The sequence below is a fragment of the Eleutherodactylus coqui genome, chromosome 9, assembly GCF_035609145.1.
Source record: "Eleutherodactylus coqui strain aEleCoq1 chromosome 9, aEleCoq1.hap1, whole genome shotgun sequence".
NCBI classification, from domain to species: Eukaryota; Metazoa; Chordata; class Amphibia; order Anura; family Eleutherodactylidae; genus Eleutherodactylus; species Eleutherodactylus coqui.
The window spans coordinates 65,005,569-65,033,405 of record NC_089845.1 but is presented as its reverse complement, the minus strand read 5'-3'; positions in this window follow the sequence as shown (position 1 = coordinate 65,033,405).

Sequence of the window (27,837 nt, the reverse complement as noted above, 5' to 3'; positions counted from 1 at the left end):
TCCCGCTGCAGGGCGTAAGTTTACGTCCTGGCAGCCTGGTACTTCCTGCAACAGGGCGTAAACTTACGTCCTGGAGATAGCGCGGGATCACATATGATGATCTCTGTGTCTCCGTCCGGAACTCGCGATGTCATCGCGAGAGTCCGGCCTGTCACCATGGCAATAGGACGGCAGACACTGGCGTCCTGTATTGCCTATGCCTGAGATAGCTGTATGAGCGATAAGGCATGGGAGAGCAGTAGCTCTGCCATGCCTTATGACAGCGATCATCAGGGCAGTGGTCAAAGTCCCTCAGAGGGACACAAACAGTGTAAAAAAAAGAAATGTAAAAAATGACTTTAAAAAACTGTAAAAAAAAAGAGTTAAAAAACAATTTTTTATGCTTTTTCTCAGATTAGCATAAAAAAGGTAAAAAAAAAATAAAACCCCACATATTTGGTATTGTCACGTCCGTAACGATGCGTACAATAAGTTGCACATGCTTTTTACTGTGCACGGAAAAAAACGCTCATTTTTAGCATTTTGCCTCACTAAAAACGCAATAAAAGTGATCAAAAAAGCCGTATGTACGCCAAAATGGTACCAATAAAATCTACAGCTCGTCTCGCAAAAAATAAGCCCTCATAGAGCTCTGTACATCAAAAAATAAAAAAGTTACAGGACTTTGAATGCAGCAATTTAGAATAGAAAAAAGATTTAAAAAAAAAAGGGTTTTTATTGCAGAAAAGTGGGAAAACCTAAAAAAAATGTTAGAATTTTGGTATCGTTGTAACCGTACCGACCCGCAGAAAAAATGGAAAGTCTCATTTATGCTGCATGATTAACGGTGTAAAAAAAAATAAAAAAATCTATGGCAGAATTGATGCGTTTTCTCTCTCTGCTATCATTAAAAAAAATAAAAAAATTTTACAATATAGTCTATGTACCCAAAATTGGCATCGATAAAAACTACAGTTCGCCACACAAAAAACAAGCCCTCATACGGCCGCGTCGACGGAAAAATAAAAAAGTTATGGCTTTTGATAAACGGAGAAGAAAATCCGCCAAAAATTGTTGCGTCCTTAAGCCCAAAAAAGGCCATGTCATGAAGGGGTTAAGGCCCCTTTACATGGAACTATTATTGTTCGAAAAATTGTTTCAACGAGCGTTTTTGAATCGTTCAGTGTAAGCATGGCCAGCAATTGAACAATGAATGATGATTCATCCGCTTATCGTTCATCATTCACTTCATGCAAGCATAAAAATCATCATCGGCTTGTTTGCTAATTGTCCGGTTTAAACACCGATTGTTCAGTCGTTCTCATTCACTTATAAAGTGAACTGAATGATCCTGTTAAATGAAGAAATGAATAATTTATGTTTGTGTCTAAACTGACTGCCTGAGTGAATGAGCGAACTGGGACATCATTTACTTGTTCGTTCAGGCGAACGATAATCCTTCTGTGTAAAAACACCCTTATTTTATTTGGATTTGACCCTGATCTGTATCGAACTACCCCAATACTGATTTAACTCTTCCTGCCCTGATTGAGACATTTGCATTATAATCCTGTATCTCGCATGTATATACCATAGACAAGTCATCATCGGTTTTCTATCTCAGACTACTGCGGGGATGCGATCGAAGGATTCCCTGCCCCAAATCCAGATACCCTGCAGGTTGTTCTAAGGTAAAAATACAAATTCCCTTGTATGCCACTCGCACTTATAGTCCTCAGCCAAATCCAGTCGCGACAGTAGATTAATGGAGGTTTCATGTCTGCATTGGGGATTCAGCTATCCTGCTCTGTTTAAGGAGCATGAAAGGGGAATCCCCGTAGCCGAACAGTTCTGTCAATGGACGGAGCCGAACTGCGACAGATGAACCTTATTGACTATAATGGGGTCCGTCTATTTTCCGCCCAGTTGTTCGGCTTTTGGATGGAAGAAAAAGTGCTACATGCCGCAATGGATCCTCCAACTAGAGGTTTAGACGCAGATGTGAAACCAGCCTCACTCTCTGTCCTGAAATTGGTTTACCTCATCTATAAGCTTTTTCATTTCCAAATTAGCAGAACATAATCTGAATGTAGAAAGTCACGATTGTGAAATAATATACAAGTGAAAGTGGGCCGCCTGGGAGGAGCGCTTCATCTACTACTTCATGTTTAGAATGTTTGTTTACAATTACTTCCTAACGAGATGGAACCCGTACTAATTGTGAAGATTTGGTGCCTCTTTTTTCTACCTTAATGTCAAGGGCGATCTGACATTGTTCCAGTAAAGGAAGTATTTAATATTTTTTCTTTACAAGCATACAATTTTTTACTTGTCCCCTTCTTATAAAGGACAACTCTCTAAGTCATGTAGAAAACAAAAGTGCTAATTTACAGTAAAATACTGGGGAAAGGACCGAAATCACACTGCAATCAATAGACAGATTTTGGTTGCATTATGTTAAATCACAAGTACAAACTTAATGAAATTAATCAGAAGGTACATCATCACAAGGTTGGCCGCGGTATAAAATTGATCAGTTGCTACAATTGACCAGTTGTGATTTGATGCTTGGAATTTCTTAGGAAAGTGAGACCACGGAAGAAGCGAGAAACATGTTTAGGATTAGTGTATTGTCTTGTGTGACCATAATCTTATAGGGATGCAGACCTCTGCCTTCACATGAGTATATCTGCACATGCAAAATTTGCACAGGCAATACGCAGAGAATATAACTTATTGATTTCAGTTGGTTCATTCACATTTCCATATTTTGCACGTGCATTTTGATTGCACAAAAAAAAAATAGAACGTGTTCTATTTTTCAACGTATTTGTGCACCCAATGCACATGCAATAAGCAAGGAGATGAGTGAAACGCGGCATAATTCAGCTGGAAAAAGCACACATCTGGAAATATTAGCCATTTTAATTGGTGCGTCTTTGCTTGCCACACAAATAAACATGCCTTGTCGGTCCAAAATTACAGTAAAATACATGTGCATGTGCAAAAAAGCATAGTTTGTTTCTTAAAAAAGCTACGTTCCTGCGCACACAAATATGCTTATGCTTGTGTGTAGCTGGTCTCAGTAGTACTCAGTGAGAAAACATGGCTTAATGACCCATGAAAGTCCGAAAAGTTGGACTGACTAAATATATGGAAATTATACTCTATCAGTATACCCCCCTACCAAATTTAGACCTGTCCTCTGCTGCCCCACATAAGGGTGAGTTCACACCCTGCAGAATTATTGCGGAATCTTGGCTTGCGAAATATGTTCTGAAATTCTAAAACAATGTATGGGACAATGTAAGCAAGCGATTCATATACGGCGGAAAAATAGTTATGCTGCAGATTTTAAAAAGTTCCTTCCGTCGTGTAAAGGTGACATATTTTCACTATGACTTTCATCCATCGAAATGAGTGAATTTTGCTGTCCACGTCAAAATCCACGTACAGATTTTGGTGCAGATATACTGTTTTCTTTGTGATAATACCCTGATGTGTTGTCACTAGAGATGAGCGAGTATACTCACTAAGGCACATTACTCGAGCGAGTAGTACCTTAGCCGAGTATCTCCCCGCTCGTCTCTAAAGATTCGGGGGCCGGCGACGGCCGGGGAGCGGCGGGGGAGAGCGGGGAGGAACGGAGGGGAGATCTCTCTCTCCCCCCCCCCCCCCGCTCCAACTCACCTGTCACCTGCGCCGGCCCCCGAATCTTTAGAGACGAGTGGGGAGATACTCGGTTAAGGCACTACTCGCTCGAGTAATGTGCCTTAGTGTGTATACTCGCTCATCTCTAGTTATCACTATTAAAGAAAAGGCCAAAGCACAGGATTGTCAAATGCGTATCAAAGGGGAGTATATATAGAAATCTCTGGAAAGATCTATTCCAGCCCCAAACATCTATCACAAGTGCACTGTATACTCAGAAATGCTAGAATGGAGCAGCAGTTCGCACTTTTCATCTATCCAGTGGATTCTGTTGGTACATTGCTTGTGCCCACACAACCATTCACAGGGGTGTGGCTGTGATTGACAGCTGACATTTCATTCGACAGCCACTGAAAGCTGCATCCCCAACAGAGCATAATTGACATACTATGGCATCTGACTGCGCATTCCACATGCACAAGCAGTAATGAATTGGAACACATAATATATTCTAATACAGCATTTAAACATTATTTAAAATTAAAAGTTCTTTGTATGATAAAAAATAAGTTTAATAAAATAATTGTTTAAAAATCCTGCACACACAAAAAACTAATTCTTTTAAAAATTATTAAATTATTAAATTGTATTGTACTGAAATTGTAAAATATAAAGTTACATAAATCCCTTTAAAGGGGTTGGCCCATGACAAATATTGCTAACAGTTAAATCCAGCCCATAATGATAAAGATTTTTTTGCATTTACACTTATTTAAAAAAGTGTTTCTACCCCCAGATATTCCAGGACTAATGTTAGAATAGCGCCACCTGCTGTTTCTCTTCTCTGTCCACCTCAGTAATTGTTCTACAGTGGTCACACATGCTCAGTCTTTCTTCTGTCTCTGCTCCACTGGGTATATGGAGGGATCCCTGGTGTGTTAAGCGACTGCTTCTGAAGCTGCTGCGCCTTCTCTGGCGCCAGAAGAGATGCTGAGACAGCGTTACTGCAGGGTAACAAGTAGATGTGACCACCTTGGAGCCTTAAGTAAGGTAAACAGAACATAGAAAGGCTCTTCAATAGAAACAGCAGGTGGCGCTATTCTAATATTAGTCCTGGAATATCTGGGGATAGGAACATTTTTTAAATAAACGTAAATACAAAAATGTGTATAATTACAGGCTAGATTTAACTATGAGCAATATTACTTGTGGGCCCACTCCTGTACCTATTTTATGTATATTGAATTATTATTATCTATATTAGATTATTATCCTCCATTAATCTAAAATCTCAGCCCCTTACACCCCCATCCATCAAAACCCCAAAGCTCCATAACAAAATGCTACACACTGGTTAAATGTTATTTCTTGTTTCAAATGTTAACAATGCTAATAAAATAATCTGAGCATTACAGGTTACAGTTAAACTTATGTAGAAATCTGCATACTCGGACCATATGCTGTATTAGAATGTATAATCTATCCTTTGTAATTAATACTGATGTCTACAACCATAATTACACCTGTAAGTTATGTTATTGGGAATACCGATAAAAATCATTGGAAAGAAAAATTATGGCAAAACATGCACCCTTAGGGCTTATTCCCATTCACTGAAAAAGCCAAAAATACAATACCTGAAGGTCTGCAAAGCAGACACGGTCGCCATAGGCACGATCGCCATAAGGCAGGCACAATCGCCACCGGCACAATCGCCGTAGGGCAGGCGCAATGGCCCCAAGCCCTGAAGATATGTAGTCAGCCAGACAATAATCTGTGGAGGAGCAGCTTGTTCCTGGCAGGCTAATATGCAGTCACCCACTCAACCCAGCCCAGATGGGGAGGAGTGACTGCATATACTAATAGCCTGCACATGTGAACGATACCAAAGATGTCAGCCATAGATGGGTGGTGACCCATCATACAGGATATCAACCCTGGCTGATATGACAGCGGGTTGCCCTGTATCTCCAAGGTGGGCCACACTGGCTGACTTGGTTTTTTTTTCTTTTTCCTCACCTCTGTGATCTTAGGGCTTATTCCCACGAGCGATTTCACGGCTAGCCGATATACACTTCCATCTAAGCAGTTCCCCCCATCCCTCCCCCTCACCGGTTCTCTGCCTCTCTCCTCCACTCCTGCATTTGCAATGGGAGGGGGAGGGATGGGGTGTAGCTAAGCTCCGCTCTGTCCCACCCAGTCCCATTGCTGGCTATGGACAAGCGGTGGGGAGGGGGCAGGAGTTTAGCTCCACCCTGTACCACCAACTCCCATTGCAAATCGCTCGGAGGGGAGGAGAGAAGCAGAGAGCTGGTGAGTGGGAGGGACAGTGTATATCGGCCGGGTGTGAAAACCCGGCCTATATACGCACATCTGAATAAGACCTTAGGCCAGGCTCACACATATTATGCGGTTTGTGTACGCCAGTGTGATACATGGTAATTCACAGGCAATCATTTACATTGCCTTACGCAGTTCTGATCACATTAGCGTGTCGTCATTGTGTAACATGTGAGCGCAGTACAATATTACCACCATACTCGACAGTACACAGTGTCATTGCTGACTCCACAGCTGTATAAAAATGCTGCAGAACCCCCGCAGCGTTTTATGTTTACCTGCATCCCCTATAGTTACACCCCTACTTAGAACGTAAGCTCAAAACCCTCATACAACAATGTCCTAATCATATGCTGTCACTTATAATAAATGGAAACCCATTTAATACACTCATAACAATAAAATTAGGTGCGCACCTCCTCAATGTAAATTGCCATCTGTGTTGTGGGTTCTGTCATTAATGGAACCCACGTTGCAGAGCTTGATCCATCTCATGACAGACACCAGTAGAGTCCAATGAATTCCACCAACTAATGATGCAGTCCGCTGGGTTCCATGCAGTATCTGCTGTTTTGCTGGCAAAAACAATGTGAACATAGCCCTATATATGACGGAATGTAAATTTGTAATCAAATTATATATAAAAAATCTAACTGCACCCTATAATGTCCCAAACTATAATATCTAGATGAGCAAGTGGAAGTCATGCTTCAGTGTGGGGTCACCCTTTTCGGGGCAGTTACTCCACCTGGATACAATTTTTTTGTGAATCTCTAAAAACTTTTTGTTTCTGTGACTATATATATTTTTTTCTTGTGTTGGGCAGTAATTCCTGATACTCTGTGAGTGTACTGTAAATTTGTGCAAGAATAACAAGAAAAAAACGGAAAAGCTAAAATGACTGCACAGGTGGTATAATATCATAGTTTTTATAGACCTTTAACTGATAGTTTTACTTTTTTTTTAAACTGGCAAATTCCTAGTTACATGGGTATACAGTGAGTACAGTGAGTATTCAGATGTGTGACGAGAAGGACAGGTGAGCATGTGTTCCTGCACATACCGTAGATAACCAATCTCATTAAGATTGATGTACTTATTAGTCTATAAAGTATAATCTGATTGTTCTGTACCTTTTGTTTACAAGTAAAGTGCCCAATATAGACCTTGTGGCCAGTGGCGTGCCTGAGATTTACACAGCTTGCTTGCTATAGAATTTAGAGAGCCAATAAAACATTGCTATATTCAGCATGCAGCATTTTATAACCGCTGTTGTTTCTGGCACTTCGCTAATTAGAAAATAGAAAAAATATGCAAGTGCTTGAAAGTGACAGAACCAAATTACAAAAGTATTCTGATATAAATTATTTAATCAGTGAAAAAGAAAGGCGACATGTTATTAACGATCATTTCCTCCCGCCATGTTATCTATCATCTCATTGATTGGCTTTTTCTGTTAGCTTTTGTGTTTTTATCACCAATCAGAAAGCTTTTCACAGATCTCATCACATTTGGGACTTTTATCTGTCTCTTTATTTAGATGTCTTTACCTTTGCAGTCTTCTCTGACAATTTGTAAAGGCCCATTTACACACAAAGATGATTGCTCAAAAGATGGCTTTCAGTGATCATTTTGCATAAACTACTAATTGGTATTAATGCCAATTAGTAGCTTATTAATGCGTGTGAACTGCCAGGAGCTGTATTTAGAGAACAGCAGGTGGTCTGTTCTCTGAATACATTCCTTTTGTTCTGCTGCAAGGCGGACAGCTAAGGCCAGCTCCTGAAAGGCCCTAGGGCTGTCTATGCAGAGTGCCTATCAAGCCGTGCGCTTGATGGGCACTCTGCATAGGCAGCCCTGGGGCCTTTCAGGAGGTCCCCGGCTGCCTAGCAACCACACAGCGTCCCGCGATCTCATCATGGGACGCTGTACGGGCCCCCTGAATGTCGGGTGCAGGCTGTTTCTTACAGCGGGCACCCGGCGGCAGCAGTTCCGACGAGCCGCGCCACTCGTCAGAACTGTTAACACTCTAAATACCGCTGTCAGAGCAGTATTTAAAGTGCTAACAGTTCTGACAAGCAGCGCGGCTTGTCGGAACTGCTGCCGCCGGGTGCCCGCTGTAAGAACAGCCGGCACCCAACGTTGTATGGAGCGGGATCCACCCGCGATCCCGCTCCATATAACCATTTGTTCGGACTTGCGAACAGGCTCCTGGAACGGAACCTGTTCACAAGTCGGGGACTATCTGTGCTGATAGAAGGGTCAGAATTTGGTGCAATCAGCATGAATCGACGAACACTTCCAATCAACTATTCAAAGCTGTTCAGCAGCTCCATCTAACTTGCAGCAACTGCAAGAAGCCATCCTGTCCACATGGGCCAATATTCCTGCAGAATGATTTCATTTACCTATGAATTGTTGCATTTCTGAAGACCAGTGTGCTACTAGATGGAAGTCTCTAAAAACGTGGACATACAGTGCATACAGAGGAGAGTTGGATACACAGCAGCTATTAAATATGGTCCATATCAGGGGAGGAAATACCAGCAGTACAGAGGCCTGCAGGCAAAGAGACCCACTACTGGCTTAAAGAAACAATACTGGTCCCTACTGAGTAATAGGTCACATGTACAGGTTTACTCTACTTTCTACCGATGTCTTACTATTACAAGTGGATTGTTAGTGTCATGGAAGATGGTGGGTGACACGTGTCAAGGGGACACCAGACATAAAAATATATATGTTTATTACGACTTTTAATGGCAAAGAAGTTTGATTATCTAGGTTAATAACCAATTGAAAACAAGTTGCGTGCTTTAACATTTTCATTCCACAGTTCTGAAGCGAAGTATCTAGCACTAACAACTTCTAATATATGTTCTACAGTTAGTGACCACAATGTTTGTAACACATTTCAAACAACAGATAAACACTATAGTAGCAATAAGTAAGAATTCAGCAATGACGGATAGCCGCACTCAGTCCGAGGATGACAAAGTTAAGTATCTGAAGGTTTGCCACAACGGGTTGATGGGTACGCTCAAAGTAAAGCTCCTGTAATACTCTGACTCGACTCCAAGAATGTCCGTGTACTTTCACTATGTGTTCAAGCCAAGGAGTTTACTTGAGATATGAATGAATGACGTGTTTTGACTAGCAGGCCTGCGTAGTCCCTGTCATTCTGTCTGTTGGTGTGCACACATATACGTTTTTTACCGAGGCCATCCTCACTTACAAAACTCTAGATGCTTGTGGAATGGTATCATAAATGGCGAGATCTGTGGCGAGTCCAGATCCAAACTTTTGCAGGATGACTCCGACTTGCTCTGTTGTGAGCTGTTATTCCTTGTAGCAGTCTCTGGTCACACACACATGGGGAGGGATGGAGGAATTCAATAGAGCCACGGCTGCTGCCAGCGACTTCATTGAGAACAATGGTCTGCCGGCAACCCTGCATTTTTTTTTCAGGGAAGGGCTTTATATATAAGCCCTTCCCTGAAAAACAAAAATTTTAGTATAAAAAAAAAAAGAAACTTACCTCTCCGCCGCTGCTGTGACCCCCGCGGGCATGAAGAACACATCTGCCGCATGTTGCAGATGTTTCCTTCATCCCCACTAGTAAAAAGAATTCCCTGCTCCTACATCTGCCCCATCTGTGGCAGATGCAGCAGAGGAATTCTTCAATTTTCTACCACAGCTGTCACACATGACAACTGCGGTAGAGCATTCTGCTGCTAGCACCCCGTCAATTGATTTCAGGGAAGGGCTTTAAATATAAGCCCTTCCCTGAAAATCCAGTAAAAGTGCTGTAGAACACGGGTGCCAGCAGCAGAGTACGCATGCAGCAGATGTGTTCTTCATCTCCGCGGGGGTCACGACAGCGGTGGACAGGTAAGTTTATTTATTTATACTAAAATTTTTCTTTTTCAGGGAAGGGCTTATATGTAAAGCCCTTCCCTGAAAAACAATGCAGGGGTGCTGGCAGACCATTGTTTTCAATAGAGCTGCCAGGAGCAGCTGCGGCTCCATTGAAAACAATGCATGCATTCCCTATGGTGCACGCATGTCCTATCTTTGCAGGCACATGCCTGTAAAGCATGGACATGTGCACACACCATAGGGAATGCATTGGGGCTAATAGACGCGTGTTTTTGTGCGTGCGTCACACAAAATACAAGCTTGTCTGAAGCCACCCTTACAGAAATTAGATTGCATGGTGCCTTATATGTGTAAATAGGAGCCTGGGGCCTTCTGAGGGCCCCCAATGGCTGCCATGACTAAATACCTTTTAATATGTACCTGTGGCAGGGCTTAATGGATTGCCGGTCAAACCTTTTCAGCTGACACAGTTTAAGGAGTGGGACTGGTCAGCACTGGATCAGAAGAAGGCACCTGGTGCCCCCTTTCTCTAGGTGAGTGACACGCCTTGTGTGGTCGCACAGGTCACCCTCCCAAAGGCCGACCCTGCTGTCAGTTAAGGTGGGTGGGCAGTGTGAGCAGCACCTTGTAAATAAAATAGACTCATCTCTTGATGAGAGCTACAAAAACATGCAAAAAATATGCCAGAGGTTTTTTAAAAACACTTCATATCACCTTGTAAGTGACACACTGTTGAAATAAGCATGTGTACCACTATGCTATGTTGCCCTCAGTGAGGACCACATTCAGTACAACACAGGTGTTCTTTAAAGGAGTTTTCCAGGACTAAAATATTGATGACTTATCCTCAGGATAGCTCATCAATATCTGATCGATGGAGGTCTGCCTCTCAGCTGTTTGAACAGACTGCGGCACTCATGTGAGTGACGTGGTCTCTTCTTGGGCCAGTGGCATCTGGATCATTTCCATGTAGCCTAACAGAAGCTCAGTCCCATTCAATTGGGTGGGAATGAACTGCTATACCAGGTACCACTGCTACAAAATGCATGACGCTGTGCCTGGTATGCAGTGAAGAGGCTTTGAGTCAATTAGACAAGGGAGGGAGAGGAGGACCGAACAGTAGACAGCCCGGACCAAAAGAAGCCACAAGACAGCCCACTGGACAGATTGCAGCTCATTTACATAGTGCTACAGAACATTTAAAAGTACGTATCTCTCTGATGGTTGCACTCTCAGTAAAACACCATCCTGTATATTGCCGTAGTGCTAATCTACTGTTGCAACTAATTATGTATTCTGGTGACAGATTTCCTTTAACTAACCCAGAAGACATTGGAAGATAATGTTTTGGGGGGGGGGGGGCAGTTTCAAGACCCACTCGTGAGACTTTTCTACTGGGCCCACCATTGTGTCAAGATGGCTCTGCATGTCCATATGCCTTATTAGGTGAGATCTGCTGTAAAGAATGGGCAGCTTGTTCTAGGGAAGCTGTTGTTCAGTTGCTTTGAAAACTTGGCTTACAATCTAAATCTATCCGCACTCCAAACAAAAGGCTTTTGGTAGAAGTATAATAAAGTGAGAAATATTACTTACAGTAACATATATCGCATCCTCTGTTATTGCCGATCCCTTGTTAGAAAACCTAAAAATAGGAGCAACAATTAGATACAAATTTCAGGTTGACTTGTTACTATTTCTATTTTCTAGGTCAAGATGGGTCAAAACCAAGAACTTGGAATAATGATTTTGCTGTAATATGAATTTGCATACAGGATTATAATAAATTAGAATGCTATTCTATGATTTTTTTGTGGCAATGTCATAGATCTACAGCACATTTTCTTCCTATGCAACTTGTCAGAATGTAAAAGAGATAATCACGTTTTCTTTTTTAGCACTGCTAACATATGACAAAGCAATATGTGCTATGAAAACTTTGCTGAGACAAGGCATTATTTAGAGCTCTCATACTGTTTGTGATACAAGAAAGCAAAGCCAATATAAATCAGCTTCTTCATCAAATATGTATGGATATATACAATTAATCAGCTCACTGACATCGTCTTTGCAGTGAGAGATTTCATGATGAAATGATTTATCTAATGACTGAACTTATACATGAAGAACGCAATCCAAACCCAGGATATTCATTTGGGCTTTTAAGTGATTGCTCTCCGCTAGTGATGATGGATAAAACTGCAATCCGGTCCGGTTGGTATGTTAATTTCCAGACTACATCTCCATCTCACACGCTTACTTCTTTTATTGGGTCGAGGTGTGCACATTAAAAATGTAGAATAACCATTGCAATCCATGCATGACATTACTTCTCAAGTACCAGTAAAGAACCCTCCAGTGTTATATCGGGGCTGTACCTGCTTAAAGGAGAATTTCACTTTGAACAACATTCCGCAGTTAAATTCTACATAATAAATGGAGTCTCGTTTAGTACGCGGTCTGTGCTGCTTCTGAGAGAGTACTGCACACAGATAGGAGAGCAGGATCTCCTCTTCTCTGTGTGTACAGAGTACATGAGACACCCACCAGCTCAGAGAAACTGTGCTTAAAGGTGAATTCCAATATCTTATTGCTATGGCATATCACTAGAATACACTATACCACTTTGATCATTAGGTTTCTGACCTTGGGAAGTCCCACTGATCTGGAGAATGAAGAAACTGAGATCCCTTGAGCCTTTGCAGGGAACTACAGCACAGTTCAATTCACATTAGTGAGAGCATGCAGGGCAAGTGACTGGGAGTGCCAGCATTCTTGTATTGCAAGCCCCTTCATTCTGAAGATCAGTGATGGCCCAGCAGTCAGATCCCCACCAGATATGATTAGGAATCTAAATATTAGTTACATACCTTACTTATACATAATTAGGAGACCTCCCAGGGTTCTCTCTGCCTCTGACAAGGATTAAATGATGTAATAGACAAATCAGCCTAGTATATAAAATTATTTGCCAATAGCATGCAGTATAATGACTTGGACCAATCATAATTTCCATTATGTGAACTTTGCTAAAATTATAATTGTACCTTATAGTTTACAAAAGTTTAATATAAGCAGCAGCTATAACGCCCATTTGATTATAGAATCATGGAATGGTAGAGTTGGAAGGGACCTCCAGGGTCATCGGGTCCAACCCCCTGCTCAGTGCAGGACTCACTAAATCATCCCAGACAGATATTTGTCCATCCTTTGTTTGAACACTTCCATTGAAGGAGAACTCCCCACCTCCCGTGGTAACCTGTTCCACTCATTGATCTCCCTCACTGTCAGAATCTGTGTCTCCTCCCTTTCAGTTTCATCCCATTGCTTCTAGTCTTTCCTTGTGCATTCATGCATATTGCATGTGGTTCCCTGCTTGTTCAAACTGTCAATGTGCACCATAGTCTAGAGTCCTAGTGCCTTATTCCAATGCTTCACAATTACATCTCCACAGTTGCAGCTTATTATAATAACCTTTATTTATATAGCGCCAAAATGTATTTGTTAGTTATCGCATGGCTAGGTTATTTATAAAATACTGTGCAAAAGTTTTAGGCCGGCTTCACATGGCCATGACGGGCTCCGCAGGTGGAATTCCACAGCGGAGCCCGTCACGGCGCCCCCCCAGAGACCCCATACTTACCTCCGGATCCGCCGCTCGACGTCCCGCATGCTGCTTCAGCGCGCATGCGCAATAGAGCGCGTGACGCGCCGGCAGTGTCATGTGACGCGCCATCCACGTCATATGACACGCCCACAGCGTCACATAACGCGGCTGGCGGTGGGCGGGGAAGCGGTTTCACGCTATCTTCCGCTATGCTACAGCGGAAGATAGTGTGACGGATGGCTTCCATTGAATGCAATGGAAGCTGTCTGCGTGTACACCCGTGGCAAATAGAGCATGCCGCGGGTGAGGACGGGGGATTTTACGGTGCGGAATTCCACACCGTGAGCATTGAGCTATTAGGTTCAATAGAACCTAATAGCTGCGGGGCAACGTGGTGGATTTCCGCCACATAATATGCGGTGGAAATCCGCCCGTGCGCAGTCACCCTTAGGCAAGTGTGGAAAAAATGCTGTAAAGTAGAAGTGTTGATAGTTTATTTTTGTCAATAAAAAAAGTGAATGAACAAAAGAGGAATCTAAATGATTTCAGTATTTGGAGTGACCACCCTTTACCTTCACAACAGTATCAGTTCTTCTAGGTACGGTTACACACAGTTTTTGAAGGAACTCGGCAGGGAGGTTGTTCCAGACATCTTGGATAACGAAGCACAGATCTTCTGTGGATGTCGCTTGCTCAAACCCGTCCCCCTTCATGTCTCTGCATTAAGGCTATCTTCACACGGGCATGGACGTATGCATATTTGTACTTGCCTGATCACTGTATATTTGCAGAATGAACAATGCTTTTTTTGAGCACATATGGGTACATTTTACTGTACCTTTTGCACCCGCATGTCCTGTTCATTTGTATCTGGTAAAAAAATACAAACCACTTTAAATGGCTAATTAGTCTAATGAATTTCAGATGTGTTCTTTTCCCTGTGCAACTACGTAGTGTTTCACGCATCTCTTAGTGTATTGTGCGCACATTTGCGCCTCCCCACTGAATTCTATGGAGACGTCTGGTGCACCAATGTGCAGGAAAATAGAGCATGTGAATTAACCTGTTCTATTTTCTGCATACTCAGCGCACAAATTTTGCATGTGCAAATACCCCTGTGTGAAGGGGGCCTGAGACTGTGAGTCGAAGATGTTGAGATCAGGGCTCTGTAGGACTCATATCATCACTTACAGCGCCCCCTGTACTTCATTGGCTGAAAGTATTTCTTAGTGACATTGGCTGGATGTTTGAGGTTGTTGTCCGGCTGCTGAATTAATTTGGAGCCAATCAGACGCCTTCTTTTTTTGAAAAAAATCTTAATTTGCTGCATTTTTTCCTCACCTGCCTAAAACTTTTGCACAGTACTGTATATATACCAGTTGTCCCCAACCTGCGGCTCTTCAGCTGATGCAAAGCTACAACTGCCTGCAGACTGTCGGACATGATGGGAGCTGCTTCCAACAGCTAGAAAGCCACAGGTCATAGACCGCTGGTGTATACCCAATCTGAAATGTTGTGAATTATGGGACATTTTATCTGAACAGTTCTGTTCCTCGCTTATGTTTTTATGATCAGCCAACCATTGAAATCAAACATACTGTACTCTACATGGCTAGGAAGTGTAAGTCAGAGGCCAACAAAGCAGTACTGTGTATGGCTATATACAAATAGTTCTGCATTTGTGGAACAAAGCTGTGCTTATAGCCCTATCATATGAAAGTCTCATTCTGCAAGTCACAACACCACTGGCAGAAAATGTTGATACTGGGGAATATTCCAGCTCAGTCCATTTATTGGGATATGCATGCCAAACCTTGTAAATCCTGGTGAGTGAATAGCAGAATAGTAACATATTGTACACAGGCAGTTGAGGAGAAAATCAGTCCAATGGTCAGATGCTGAATAGCTGGCTACAGTACATACCTCGGATTAGCGAAATGTACTAAAATCCGAGCTCCAAAACTGGCTGCCAAAGATGTAACCTCAGAGAAAAATCTTATTACGAACCAAACCTATAATAACAGATTATTTTAATAATTTCCCTGTAAATGATATAGGAATTATTATGGTATCCAGAAAGAACTAAAGATCTAAGGTCGATGGGAAAAACGAATGTGAATGGCACAAGAAAGTGATATCACAAATACGATTGCTCATTTTGAGGTTTGACGTGTTGTAACCGTTTTTGTGACATTCCGTAGCAATGAATTCAGTTTTTTTTCTAATAAATAGTGGTCAAATGATTAGTGCGTTTGCCTGGAAACTCACAAACCCTGTGCATGGAATTCATGGTTTCCCCCATGGCTAGAAGAGTTCTTCCAGCTATAGCTGGTTACCTACTAGGAACTTAGTTTGAACATGGATTTATGAGATTTTATTTTCATTATGAGGTTTGAGGTTTTCACCACCGCGGTCAGTGACTGGCTGCAACAGCCTGTGACATCTCGAAAGCAGGCTGACTGTAGCCTGTGAACAAAGATCTGGCACCAAGAATGGAATTTCGGTGCTGGATATATAGGTGTGTAAGGAGCTCTCTTAATTGGTTAAATGATTGCTGATGGTGATAGACATATATTCCACCAAATTATCATGTGTGCCAAACTTTGCACCAAATTGCAATAAAGTAATGCTGAGCGTGTCCAAAAGATGCTAGATGGTTGGCTGATGCCCAGGACATAAAAAGGAATTGTTGCTGCACCACAGGCTGAGCGCAAGGAGTGTTGCTGTCATCTAGGAGGCACGATAACCTGCCGAGCAGGTGGCAAACACAGCGGGATGCACTGCCAGGATTATGGGCACCATGGAATCTGGGAGAGAGAAGTAGGAGGAGCTGTGTTAAGTCTACTATGAGCACTGTGGAGTGAAGGTGCAATGGTCTGCCGGGAGGACAGAAGCTGCAACAGGAGGCCCTTGTTCTTCTGGACTGAGCAACCTAACACTAGCTGGGGAATGCATCTGGAGAACAACATACTATAAGTGAGTCCAGCCTCAAGCCTAACGTGAGGTGTGCACACTGCCAGTGATAAGAGTAGTAAAGGCACAAGCCTGTTGGATAGTTGGGTGTCATAAAAAGTGATTAGTGTCAAAGAGTGTATCGCTCGTAGGTACTGACTGTGTTAAGCATAGAAGATCGTGAGCTCATAGTATAAAGATGCTATGTTGGAGTTCCTAGAGGGGATTGCGTATAAACCATATTGAACTTAATGGAGTGTTAATCCTACCAAATGGAAATGTGTGATACATAATGCAATAACTTCCCTGTACATCGGCACTGAACGCTACTCAGTAGTATAGTTATTGTTCTTACTGTTATTGATGTTATTTCATATTGTATCCCGAGGAGCCATAATCTTGGGGCTTAGTAAACCTAAACTAGTGTAAAGTAACTATACGGTAACAGTATAAATGCTTATTTATCCCTTTACTGTTTCTTTTACATTTCTTTTTTCTTAAATAAACATTGTCTGTTTTTGTAACTCCTTCTGCTGCTTCGTACCCTGAAACCTTTGTCGTGAACCACCACCTCCGACATGTGGACCTGTGAAAGGTGAGTATCCTCTCTTTTATAAATATGGCCACAGGCAGCAGGATTTACGAAAGGGGAAAAGACTTGGAAAACCCCTTTGATTTTTGCAATTTGGCCCAGTTGCAAAACATGAATAACAGAAAAAGTATAAAATCCAATGAGGCTAACTAATGGGGAAAAGTTTCATTAAAGTTGATTTCAAACACAGTACTTACATTGAATAAATTGACTTCTGGGTGCAACCAGTTTGGTTGTGTCCCTATGTAAGCCGCCGACCGGGGTGGGCTTTCCAGAATACAGCGAAGTCCTGAACAAAAGACGCGACTCAAAACCAATCCGTAGCAATGAGATTTTACTTAATTTGGCAGAACCCTTAACCAACCCGAACTCCCCCAGAAAGTTACATACACTCAGCGGGGAAGCTGAGACTCTTGTGCCATGCAGCGCTGTGCTCTATAATGTGCGCCTTCAATATCCTCCAAGCTTTTGCCTAGCCGCAGGCCGTCTCTAACCAGCCGCTATTACCTTCTATCACCCTGGAAGTAGGAACAATCAGTGAGGATGCTAGGGAAGCACCGGCGGCACAGCACAAGAGCTTACAATCTTATCAACACACCCGTATTCTCCCCTTACACAACACCACTCAACAGATATAACAATATATGTAGCTCACAAGTCAAGGCAAAGTACAGTTGCGTAACGTGTGACTTGTAGATATCCTTAGACAGCTCTACGAGTATAGAGTTCTCTGTGTGTTAGGACTATGTCGGACAGCTCAGTCCCCAGCAGTGCGGCCGGCGGCCATCAGTATGCCTAACTAAACTAGCTATCTGCCGGCCTTGTTATTAGTCTCAGTCAGATTGGCGGTGCGTGCACGGTTATACCAGAGGCCTTAGTTCTCTGGCTGACCCGGGTCTGGTGGGTACCTTTAGACTTTGTCCGGAACGCAGGAATAGGATTTCATCCAAGAACCATATGAACTCACTGACGCCGCTACTTCTGAGCCCGGTCTGTAATGACCATCTTCTCCGTTAAGATGGTAGTCTGACAAACTCTGGAACAGTCTCTAATGCAGCTCCCCTCACGGAAGCTCCGGTCCTCGTTGGGGTCCTTTTTCCGGTGGATCGCAGTGTCTGTCTCGCTAGCTGCAGTCCTCACCAGCTCATCTCATCTCGCTCACACGCATCTAACCGCTTTCCTCTTCTCCTCTCTATGGTCATGATGCACTTCTTTTTTCTCTGTCCCAGTCCAGAGCACAGTGACCTCTTGTGGTCAAAAAACAAAATGACAGTTACAACAGAAACGGACATTCCCAGCAGGAGGACTGTTTCACCATCTTACATGCCACCCCACTAGATGTTGCCGTCCCCGGCAACCTCCCCCACTCAAACTCATCCTGCGCGTAGCGCTGTGGGGGTACACCAGCGGTGGACCTGGCTGTCCTGCGCAGAGTCATAGGACCAGGGACAGTTGGCACACTCGGTGGATGTGGTTCTGCTGGCTGGGCATCTCTCTCCCTGGGTGGCGAGCTTGTCACGACCGGGGACTCCGACATGGCCGGGACAGGAACTACCCACCATTCATCATCTACCAGAGGTTCCCCAATACTAGGGGTAGGGATAAGCATCTCCTTATCAGCCGCAGGTTGCTGAAAGTGACAGTGTCTCAACATGTTACGGTGGAGGTTCCTTGAGGGTCCCCCTTTCCCCTCGGGCTCAACCTCATACACGGGGATATCAGGATCTACCTTCTGCTTCACTATGTATGGAACCGCCTCCCACCGCCCATCCAATTTTCCGGTTGGCCTCTTGGCTCTGACTATCACACGATCACCTGGAGCATACTCGTCCATCTGCACTGGCCCCGGGTTGGGGTGCACCACTTGTCTCAGGCGCTCACCCACAACCTTATGTATTGCTCTCAGTCGGCGACGATGATCTTGCACCCAGGCGGTGGTGCTTCTCGGCGGAGGCTGTCTCGGATCCGGCATGTGAAGATCCTCGATCTCCTGGCCTGCTCTCCCAAACATAAGCATGTGTGGAGAGTAACCAGTGGTATTGTGAACCCTATTGTTGTAGGCCCACATCAGCTCAGGTAAGTACTCTGGCCACTGGGCTTTTTGACTTTCCTCTAGAGTCCGCAGCATCTGTATCAAGGTGCGGTTGAACCGCTCACACGCCCCATTCCCTTGTGGATGGTACGGAGTCGTGCGGGAACGTTCGATACCATAGAGCTGATACAGCTCCCTCATCAAAGCACCCTGGAAACATGCCCCCTGATCTGAATGAATTCTCCGCGGACACCCAAACACTTGTATAAAGTGTTTACAGACTGCCTCAGCAGCCGATTCAGCCGTCTGATCTCTGGTGGGCACGGCCACTGCATATTTTGTAAAGTGGTCCGTCATGACCAAACAGTAGGGGCGTCCTGAGGTAGAGCACCCGATCTGTACATAATCAATCAATAAGATTTCCAGGGGGACGGAAGTGCGGATACTTTGCACAGGGGCCCATTGCTCGGGGCTTTTACTCAGCCCGCAGGACCGACATTTCAGACATGCCTCGGTCACCATTTCTCCCAAATCCGGGCAATATACGAAGCGCTGGAGCCATTGGTACGTCTTCGCGCTCCCGAAATGAGCCCCCCTCTCATGGGCTTCTTGAGCGGCAGCTGGTCCCAGTGACATAGGGATGACAACCTGTTGCCGGTGCTGCAGCTCTGACTGTACGTATATGGTCCGGCACAGGAGCCCCTGGTTAATACTCAGCTTATCCCATTGTCTCAGCAACTTCTGACCTTCCTGCGTCAGACTGGCCCGCTCGTCCGAGCGAGGCCAAACCTTAGTTCGGACCCACTCTCTCACTTTCCATAGGTCCGAGCAGCTACTTTGGACTCGTTCCCAATCTCCCAACGTCTTCCCCAACACCATCGGCATCCCTGAAGCCACCCCACTTGAATGTGTCAGATTCTGGAATGGTGGTACTCTGCCGAGGTGTGGAATTTCAGTGTCTTCTAAATCCTCTTCTCCCCTCTTGGTCGGCGACCCCACTGGAACTCGGGAGAGGGCATCGGCGTTGCCGTTCTCCCTCCCTGACCGGAACTGGATGCTGTATCGATACTTGGAAAGGCGGGCCATCCATCGCTGCTCAAGGGCGCCTAGCTTAGCGTTCTCCAAGTGCGCTAGCGGGTTATTGTCCGTCATCACAGTCACTTCTGCACCCGTCAGATACTCTGCAAACTTCTCAGTCATGGCCCAGACCAGCGCCAAAAGCTCCAACCTAAAGGAGCTATAGTTGTCAGGGTTGCGCTCCGACTCCCTTAAAGACCTACTGCCATAGGCAATGACCCTCTCACGCCCGTCTTGAACTTGAGATAACACAGCTCCAAGACCATGTAAACTTCCATCCGTGTACAGCAAGAACGGGCTATCAAACTGTGCATAGGCCAGGATTGGGGCGCTGGTCAGAGTTCTTTTCAATGCCTCGAAGGCTTCTTGCTGTCGTGGCCCCCACTCAATGGGGCGATTCCTGGGCCCTCCAGTTGTGCCTCTCAGCAGCTCGTTTAGTGGACCGGCCAGATGAGAGAACTTGGGTATAAATCTCCTGTAATAACCGGTCAGGCCTAGAAACGCTTGTACTTCCCGTAGGGTTCTTGGCTGGGGCCACTTTTGCACGGCCTCCACCTTGCTAGGGGCCGGTTGTACCCCTTCTGGAGTGACCACATGTCCCAGGAACTCTATGCGCTGTTGAAGCAGTTGACACTTTTTGGGCTTGATTTTCAGACCATGATCTTGTAGTCGTCCCAGGACCTGCCGCAGTTTTTTAAGATGATCTTCGAATGAAGTCCCAAACACCACAATGTCATCCAGATATATCAATACTGATTCAAAGTTTAGGTCACCCAGACAGTGCTCCATCAACCGCTGAAACGTCCCTGGAGCGTTGGTCAGTCCGAACGGCATCCTATTGAACTCATATAGTCCCATGGGCAAGATAAAGGCTGTCTTTGCCTTGTCTTTTTCAGCTACTGGCACTTGCCAATATCCACTAGCCAGGTCGAGCGTGGAAAAGTACTTGGCTCGACCCAAGGAGGATAGTGACTCTTCGATCCGTGGTAGAGGATAAGCATCCCGGATGGTTCGGGCATTCAATTTCCGATAATCTACACAGAACCGAAGACTTCCGTCTTTCTTTCGCACCAGGACCACAGGAGCAGCCCACGGGCTTTTACTTTCCTGTATCACCTGGTTTTCCAGCATGCTGGCCACCATATTTTTCACCTCTTGATACATCTTGGGTGGGATTTGTCTGTACCGTTCTCGAACTGGCGCAGCGTCGCGGGTAGGGATTTCATGCTCGATAGCGGTGGCACACCCGAAGTCTTCATCATGCCTTGAGAACGCTTCCTGGTATTCCCATAGCGTGTCTTCCAGAAGCTTTTGTTGCCCCGGGGTCAGAGAGCGGGGGTCCACTCCCATCAGAGACATGATCACTCGACCGTTCCACTCAGCTGTTGGGGCCTGTTCTTGCTGGACCTTCACAGCAAAGGTCCAAGCTGACCTCCCATCTGGCTGTAGCGTGAAGCTCCTCCGGTGAATGACACCGCCCTCGGGCACATGAACTTCAGCCAGCAGGGTATTCCCAGGAACGATCGACTCACTGTCCCAGACATTGAGGCAGCGTATAGGCACGCACCCATCTTTCACGGTGACGAGTGCTCGGGCTACCAGTGGGCGGTTCTGCAGTTCTCCCCATGGAGCAGGTTCGATCAGGACCTCCAGTCCATTCAGTGGCCGCCCAGCTCCCACTGGAAGCATCAAAATTTTCTCCTGGCGTGGTGGAATCTTCACTGGAGCTCTCAGCGGTACTCTCACATGCCCAATAGGACACCCTGACATGAGGCTCTTCTGTAAACTGCAGCTCCTCACCATCTGCTGTAGGACCTTTTGAGTTGGCCGGTGCGTGGTGGTCCGCTGCCAGTATTTAGGCCCTTCCTTGGCATAGAGGTGATGATCGAGGTCTCTCAGCACGTTCATGCCCAGCGTTACATCGAGTCCCTTTCGGGACGGATGATCTACCAGCACGATCCCCTTTTTGCCAATGTCCTGCCCAAACAGCCGGATTCGCATCCAGACGATCCCTTGTACATCCATTGCACCATTATTGGCAGCTGTCAACCGGATAACACTTCCATCTTCTGGTTCCATCATATGCCCGAAGTGTCTCTCGAAAAACTCCAACGGCATCAGGGTGCATTCCGATCCGGTATCCACTAGGCAGTGTACCTTTTGGCCCTCCAGCTCAGCTTCCATAATGGGACTGCTAGCATAGAGATCGCGTTCATTGCGTAGTGGGCTTAGCTCTGAGGGAACTGCTGCAGAATGCCCTGTTACTGCGGCAGTCGGAAGTTTAAAGCCAGCTCAGGTTCCGTCTGTTGGTGGCACTCTCGAGCGATATGGCCATACCGTCGGCAGCTCCAGCAAAGAGGTCCCCTTGATCCCCGCACCCCGGATGGGTCTGGATTAATGGATCCTCGCCCCCGGAACACTCTCTGTGGAGGTGGGCAGGACGATGGGGTCAATCCCGGGGCCCTGGATGAGTCCGCCTTCATCTGGGACACTTCCAGGTGGAGTTCTCTCAATTCTGCTCGTAGGGCCTGGACCACATCCTTCAAGGACTCGGAGTCTTCAAGACCTCCCTGGGCCCCTGTCACTTGGGTGCTACTCACTGCCTGCACACTCACAGACGTGGGCTCTTCTTCTCTCTCTACAGCAGCCCGGTAAACGTTATAAAATGTCAGGTCAGCATCTGCCCGGGTCATCTCTTGCAGTTTATCCTGTAAAAATCTATTGGATAGTCCTAGAATAAATTGGTCTCGTAGTAGCCGGTCCACTTCCTTGAAAGCTCCCATGGCCCCTGAATCCCGTCGTTGCACTTCATTCAACACTTCCTGTAGGGTGTTAGAGTATTGTATCAACGTTTCACCCTCTCGCTGGGACCGGTTGAAGAAGCTGCTGCGCAACTGCTCTACCCTGGTTCGCCCTCCCTGTGCCCCCTCCAGCAGGGAGAATATTTTCTCCAAAGTGTCTCTTTCTGACTCGGGCCGTACCATCACGGTCCGTCTAGCGTCGCCTTCCAGGGCTCCCAATGCTATCTCTGCACGCAGCGCAGGTATCAAATTACTCAATTTAACTATACTTTGTACCCTTTCAGTCCAGTCCTGCAACCCCATATTTTTACCGTTAAACTTTGGCAAGTGCTGCATTAGTGCTCCAGCCGATAAGTACCCTACTTGGGCTGGCGTGACAGGTACTGGGGCTAGGAAATCTTGTTGCGCCGGGGCACCCTGGGCCGCTGGCGCTAGGGGAATGTTTCCCGCAACGTCTCCGTCCATGACGATCGCTGTATCCTGCCGAACTACGCCAAGTGTAAGCCGCCGACCGGGGTGGGCTTTCCAGAATACAGCGAAGTCCTGAACAAAAGACGCGACTCAAAACCAATCCGTAGCAATGAGATTTAACTTAATTTGGCAGAACCCTTAACCAACCCGAACTCCCCCAGAAAGTTACATACACTCAGCGGGGAAGCTGAGACTCTTGTGCCATGCAGCGCTGTGCTCTATAATGTGCACCTTCAATATCCTCCAAGCTTTTGCCTAGCCGCAGGCCGTCTCTAACCAGCCGCTATTACCTTCTATCACCCTGGAAGTAGGAACAATCAGTGAGGATGCTAGGGAAGCACCGGCGGCACAGCACAAGAGCTTACAATCTTATCAACACACCCGTATTCTCCCCTTACACAACACCACTCAACAGATATAACAATATATATAGCTCACAAGTCAAGGCAAAGTACAGTTGCGTAACGTGTGACTTGTAGATATCCTTAGACAGCTCTACGAGTATAGAGTTCTCTGTGTGTTAGGACTATGTCGGACAGCTCAGTCCCCAGCAGTGCGGCCGGCGGCCATCAGTATGCCTAACTAAACTAGCTATCTGCCGGCCTTGTTATTAGTCTCAGTCAGATTGGCGGTGCGTGCACGGTTACACCAGAGGCCTTAGTTCTCTGGCTGACCCGGGTCTGGTGGGTACCTTTAGACTTTGTCCGGAACGCAGGAATAGGATTTCATCCAAGAACCATATGAACTCACTGACGCCGCTACTTCTGAGCCCGGTCTGTAATGACCATCTTCTCCGTTAAGATGGTAGTCTGACAAACTCTGGAACAGTCTCTAATGCAGCTCCCCTCACGGAAGCTCCGGTCCTCGTTGGGGTCCTTTTTCCGGTGGATCGCAGTGTCTGTCTCGCTAGCTGCAGTCCTCACCAGCTCATCTCATCTCGCTCACACGCATCTAACCGCTTTCCTCTTCTCCTCTCTATGGTCATGATGCACTTCTTTTTTCTCTGTCCCAGTCCAGAGCACAGTGACCTCTTGTGGTCAAAAAACAAAATGACAGTTACAACAGAAACGGACATTCCCAGCAGGAGGACTGTTTCACCATCTTACACCTACACATCTGACATTAGTGCTGCCGCTGTCAGATAAGAGTACAAGAGGGAAGACTGGGCAGAGCACCAATGGGAGGAAAAGAAGTGTGGACCAGAAGTCTAACACAGCTGTGCAGCGAAGAGACCGTATGAAGACAGTGCGAATAGGTGCAGCCGGCCAAGCCTACTGGTGAACGAAAGGTCGTGTTAGAGTGAAAATATTGTAAAGGTGAAAAGGTTGTAAAGAAGAACTGTGGCTCTGGTGCAACCTGTTGGTAGGTGGATGTTTAAAAAGGAGTGAAGGCGATCATATGAATCAAAGGAGAAATGCTTTATTTAAAACCAGGAGGTAATGCGTTTCGTAGTACTTAGACCTTTTCATCAGGCAGCTGGATAGAACACTAAAAGCATAGTTTATAACATAGTATATGAGAAAATGAAAGAAATGGCATTATACACATATAAGAGATAAGTAAAAGGAAAACAAGGTTAAAAACAGATGTTAACATAAGTGTATTAAAAGCAAGCTACACCAAGGTCAACTCTGAGCCGAGTACAGCTCTCTTTATTTTTTTAACATCTTTATATTTGTTTTCAGCCTTATTTTCCTTTTCTTTTGTCCTTTTACTTATATCTTGGATTAATAAAGATGAGTGAATTTTTTTCCACCAATCCAATTCCTCTCAATTCTCAGATCAGTTCATCATTTTTCGGGCATAAGGATTCATAGGGTGGAGGGCACAAGTACGATGACCTTCACAGACGTCACCAATATGACAGACCTAGACAACATAAATGACCAAACAGGACCAGACGAGACATATGTTATATCACCAAAATGTGGGGAACACAAAATAGAGCGCATAATGTAACACAAATACAGTGATAGGAACCCTATCTCTAACCAATTTAGGTATGGCAGACACTGTCTAAAAGCAAGGTGATCATGCCGACAAGGACAGACCCACATCAGGAACCTAGGGGGGCCTAGTCTGCTCCTATGTGGAGGAAAGGGGAACAGGATTAATGCCAAAGGAAATTATAGATAGCCACAGGTACTTAGCTGATAGGAGACTGTAGTTTTACCAAACTCCAGGACAGACAGAATAACCAGCACCCATGCGGAGGTGGGACCAGAATAAATACACAACCATTATGGCTGATTGGTTGACTAGGGAAAACACCCCCTGTCGGCCAATCAGTCCATACACCATAGAAGATGTTAAAGCAGAGTGGAAAAGGAGGGCACATATTACACTGAGCCGCAATGAGAGATTTGTGATAGATGACACTTCAAGGAACCTCTGCAATGACAGGAAACAGGATCACATGGACTGGGGCTAGCGCCGTGACGTCACCCTGATCCTGTTCCTTCGCACTGAGCCATGATAGCTAGCTGTGAGATTTGCTTTTGATTAATTTAGAATACTTGCTGATTCAATTTTCTCAATATATTCTATAGACTAGTGAGTTTGTGAATTATTAAATTAAGCAAATTAGCAAGTCAAGGGAATGAATTGAGAGGAGTATGTCTAATCATCAGCACTGAGGCTATATTCAGACAGCCATATGCAAGTTGCGTTTCAGAAGCTCCGGCACAACTAGCGTCGGACACAACATGTGCTGTCCAATATCCACAGACGGGAATAAGATATGCAGTGATTTATTTCACATGGACCCCTGCTCTGGGGGAAAAAAAAAATTGGGCATGTCAATAGCCTCACAGACTACTATGGCCATGTGCATGGGCCCAAACTGTGCTAGGAGTTTCTCCACCTGTGGAAAGTCCGTGTGGAACCGTCTATGCATTTCCATCATAGAGGAAGTATAGGTGCCTACATAGGTGACAAATTCCTCAACCATTCCTATAAAGTAGCCCCAGACTGCTACGTAGGTAGGGAAGCAGCATGAAAAAGAACAGGTAAACTGCCCTCGTATTGTAGGACATTTTAGTCTTGGTCACAGCTTCCTTTTAATAAGTTGATTCCTCTATTGCTGAAGACGGTATTTTTTATAGAAGTACGGTATGACGGATATTGATCCTGGTATACTCCAAGTTCTGCTTCAGGCTCAAAGTTGCTTCCCCTTAGGGTAGTTTCACATAGGTTTCTTTTAGGCTGGCAGTTTTTTTATGCATTTTTTTGAGATGAAGCCAGAAGTGAATTCAAAGGGGATGGGGAATATATAGGAAGGACTTATATGTCTCCTTCCTCCCAGATCCACTTCTGGCTTTCGCTCAAAAAACTGCCAAAAAACTGCTGCTTTTTATTTTTTAAACCCTGATGTGAGAAACAAGCCAAAATGTAACTTCATATATCATTATTTCCCTTCACTTTTTAGTGGTGTAAGGATCAGGACCTTAGAAGCTGGTGAAGTTATAATCAGAGACCAGAAACCGCTATGATTATCTCCTCCAATTCACAAATACTAAAGTATCGTATACTCACGCAATATCATTTTAAAGTATAAACACATGAAAGGGAGCGTAGAATCAGAAAATTAGGTAATATTTAAATCAGGCATCAAGCATAATGTAACCAATAAATACAAAGCTTTGTAGCTATGTCATTTGATAACGCCTGCAAAAACCTGTCTATTGCTATGTCCTTTTACATATCTGAAAATTTTCAATAAAAACTATTGTTGAGAAAAAAAAATCTTGAAATATTACTTTTTGTATGCCGGCCACTAGAACAATCACAATAGGTTGAAGCTTTCCGTTTTCTGTAACTCACTTTTCTTCAAATACTAGTACCCTCATTGTGATCCTACCAAGTCATAGTACCCCTGCTGTGGTCTTACCCAGCACCAGTGCCCTCACTGTGGTCTCACCAAATAATAGTACCCCTGCTGTGGTCCCTCCAAGTAATAGTACTCTTTCTATATGGGGCTCCATACAGAGTATATATGCCCCCATATCGCGCTCCCCACTATGTGAAATCCCGAGGAATGCATGGAATTTCCATGTAAAAAAAAGCCTTGCATCACTTCGGGGATGAAGGAATACCCCGGCGAGGCTGTCATAGATGCGGCAGAGGATCGCAGAGTTCTTCCATTGCTTTCAATGGGGTCGGCGATACGAGATCACGGTGCCATGCAGGAAAACGTCGCTTGTGTGCATGATCCCATTCAAAAGAACGGGGTCCATATTTGTGCATCTCAAAATGCACAAATCTCACGCAATTTTATCGCCTGTGAGAAGCTAGCCCTAGAGGGGCTTTTAGGAAAAAATACTATTGATGACCCGAATCCCCCACTTGGAAACCCGGACAATCAGCTGAGCAGGTGCATGCTGTCTGCACCGCCACACACATGGTTCAGAGCGGAAGAAGCTGCTCCAACCCCGGTGTGGTGGCCGACGCTTGTAATTGC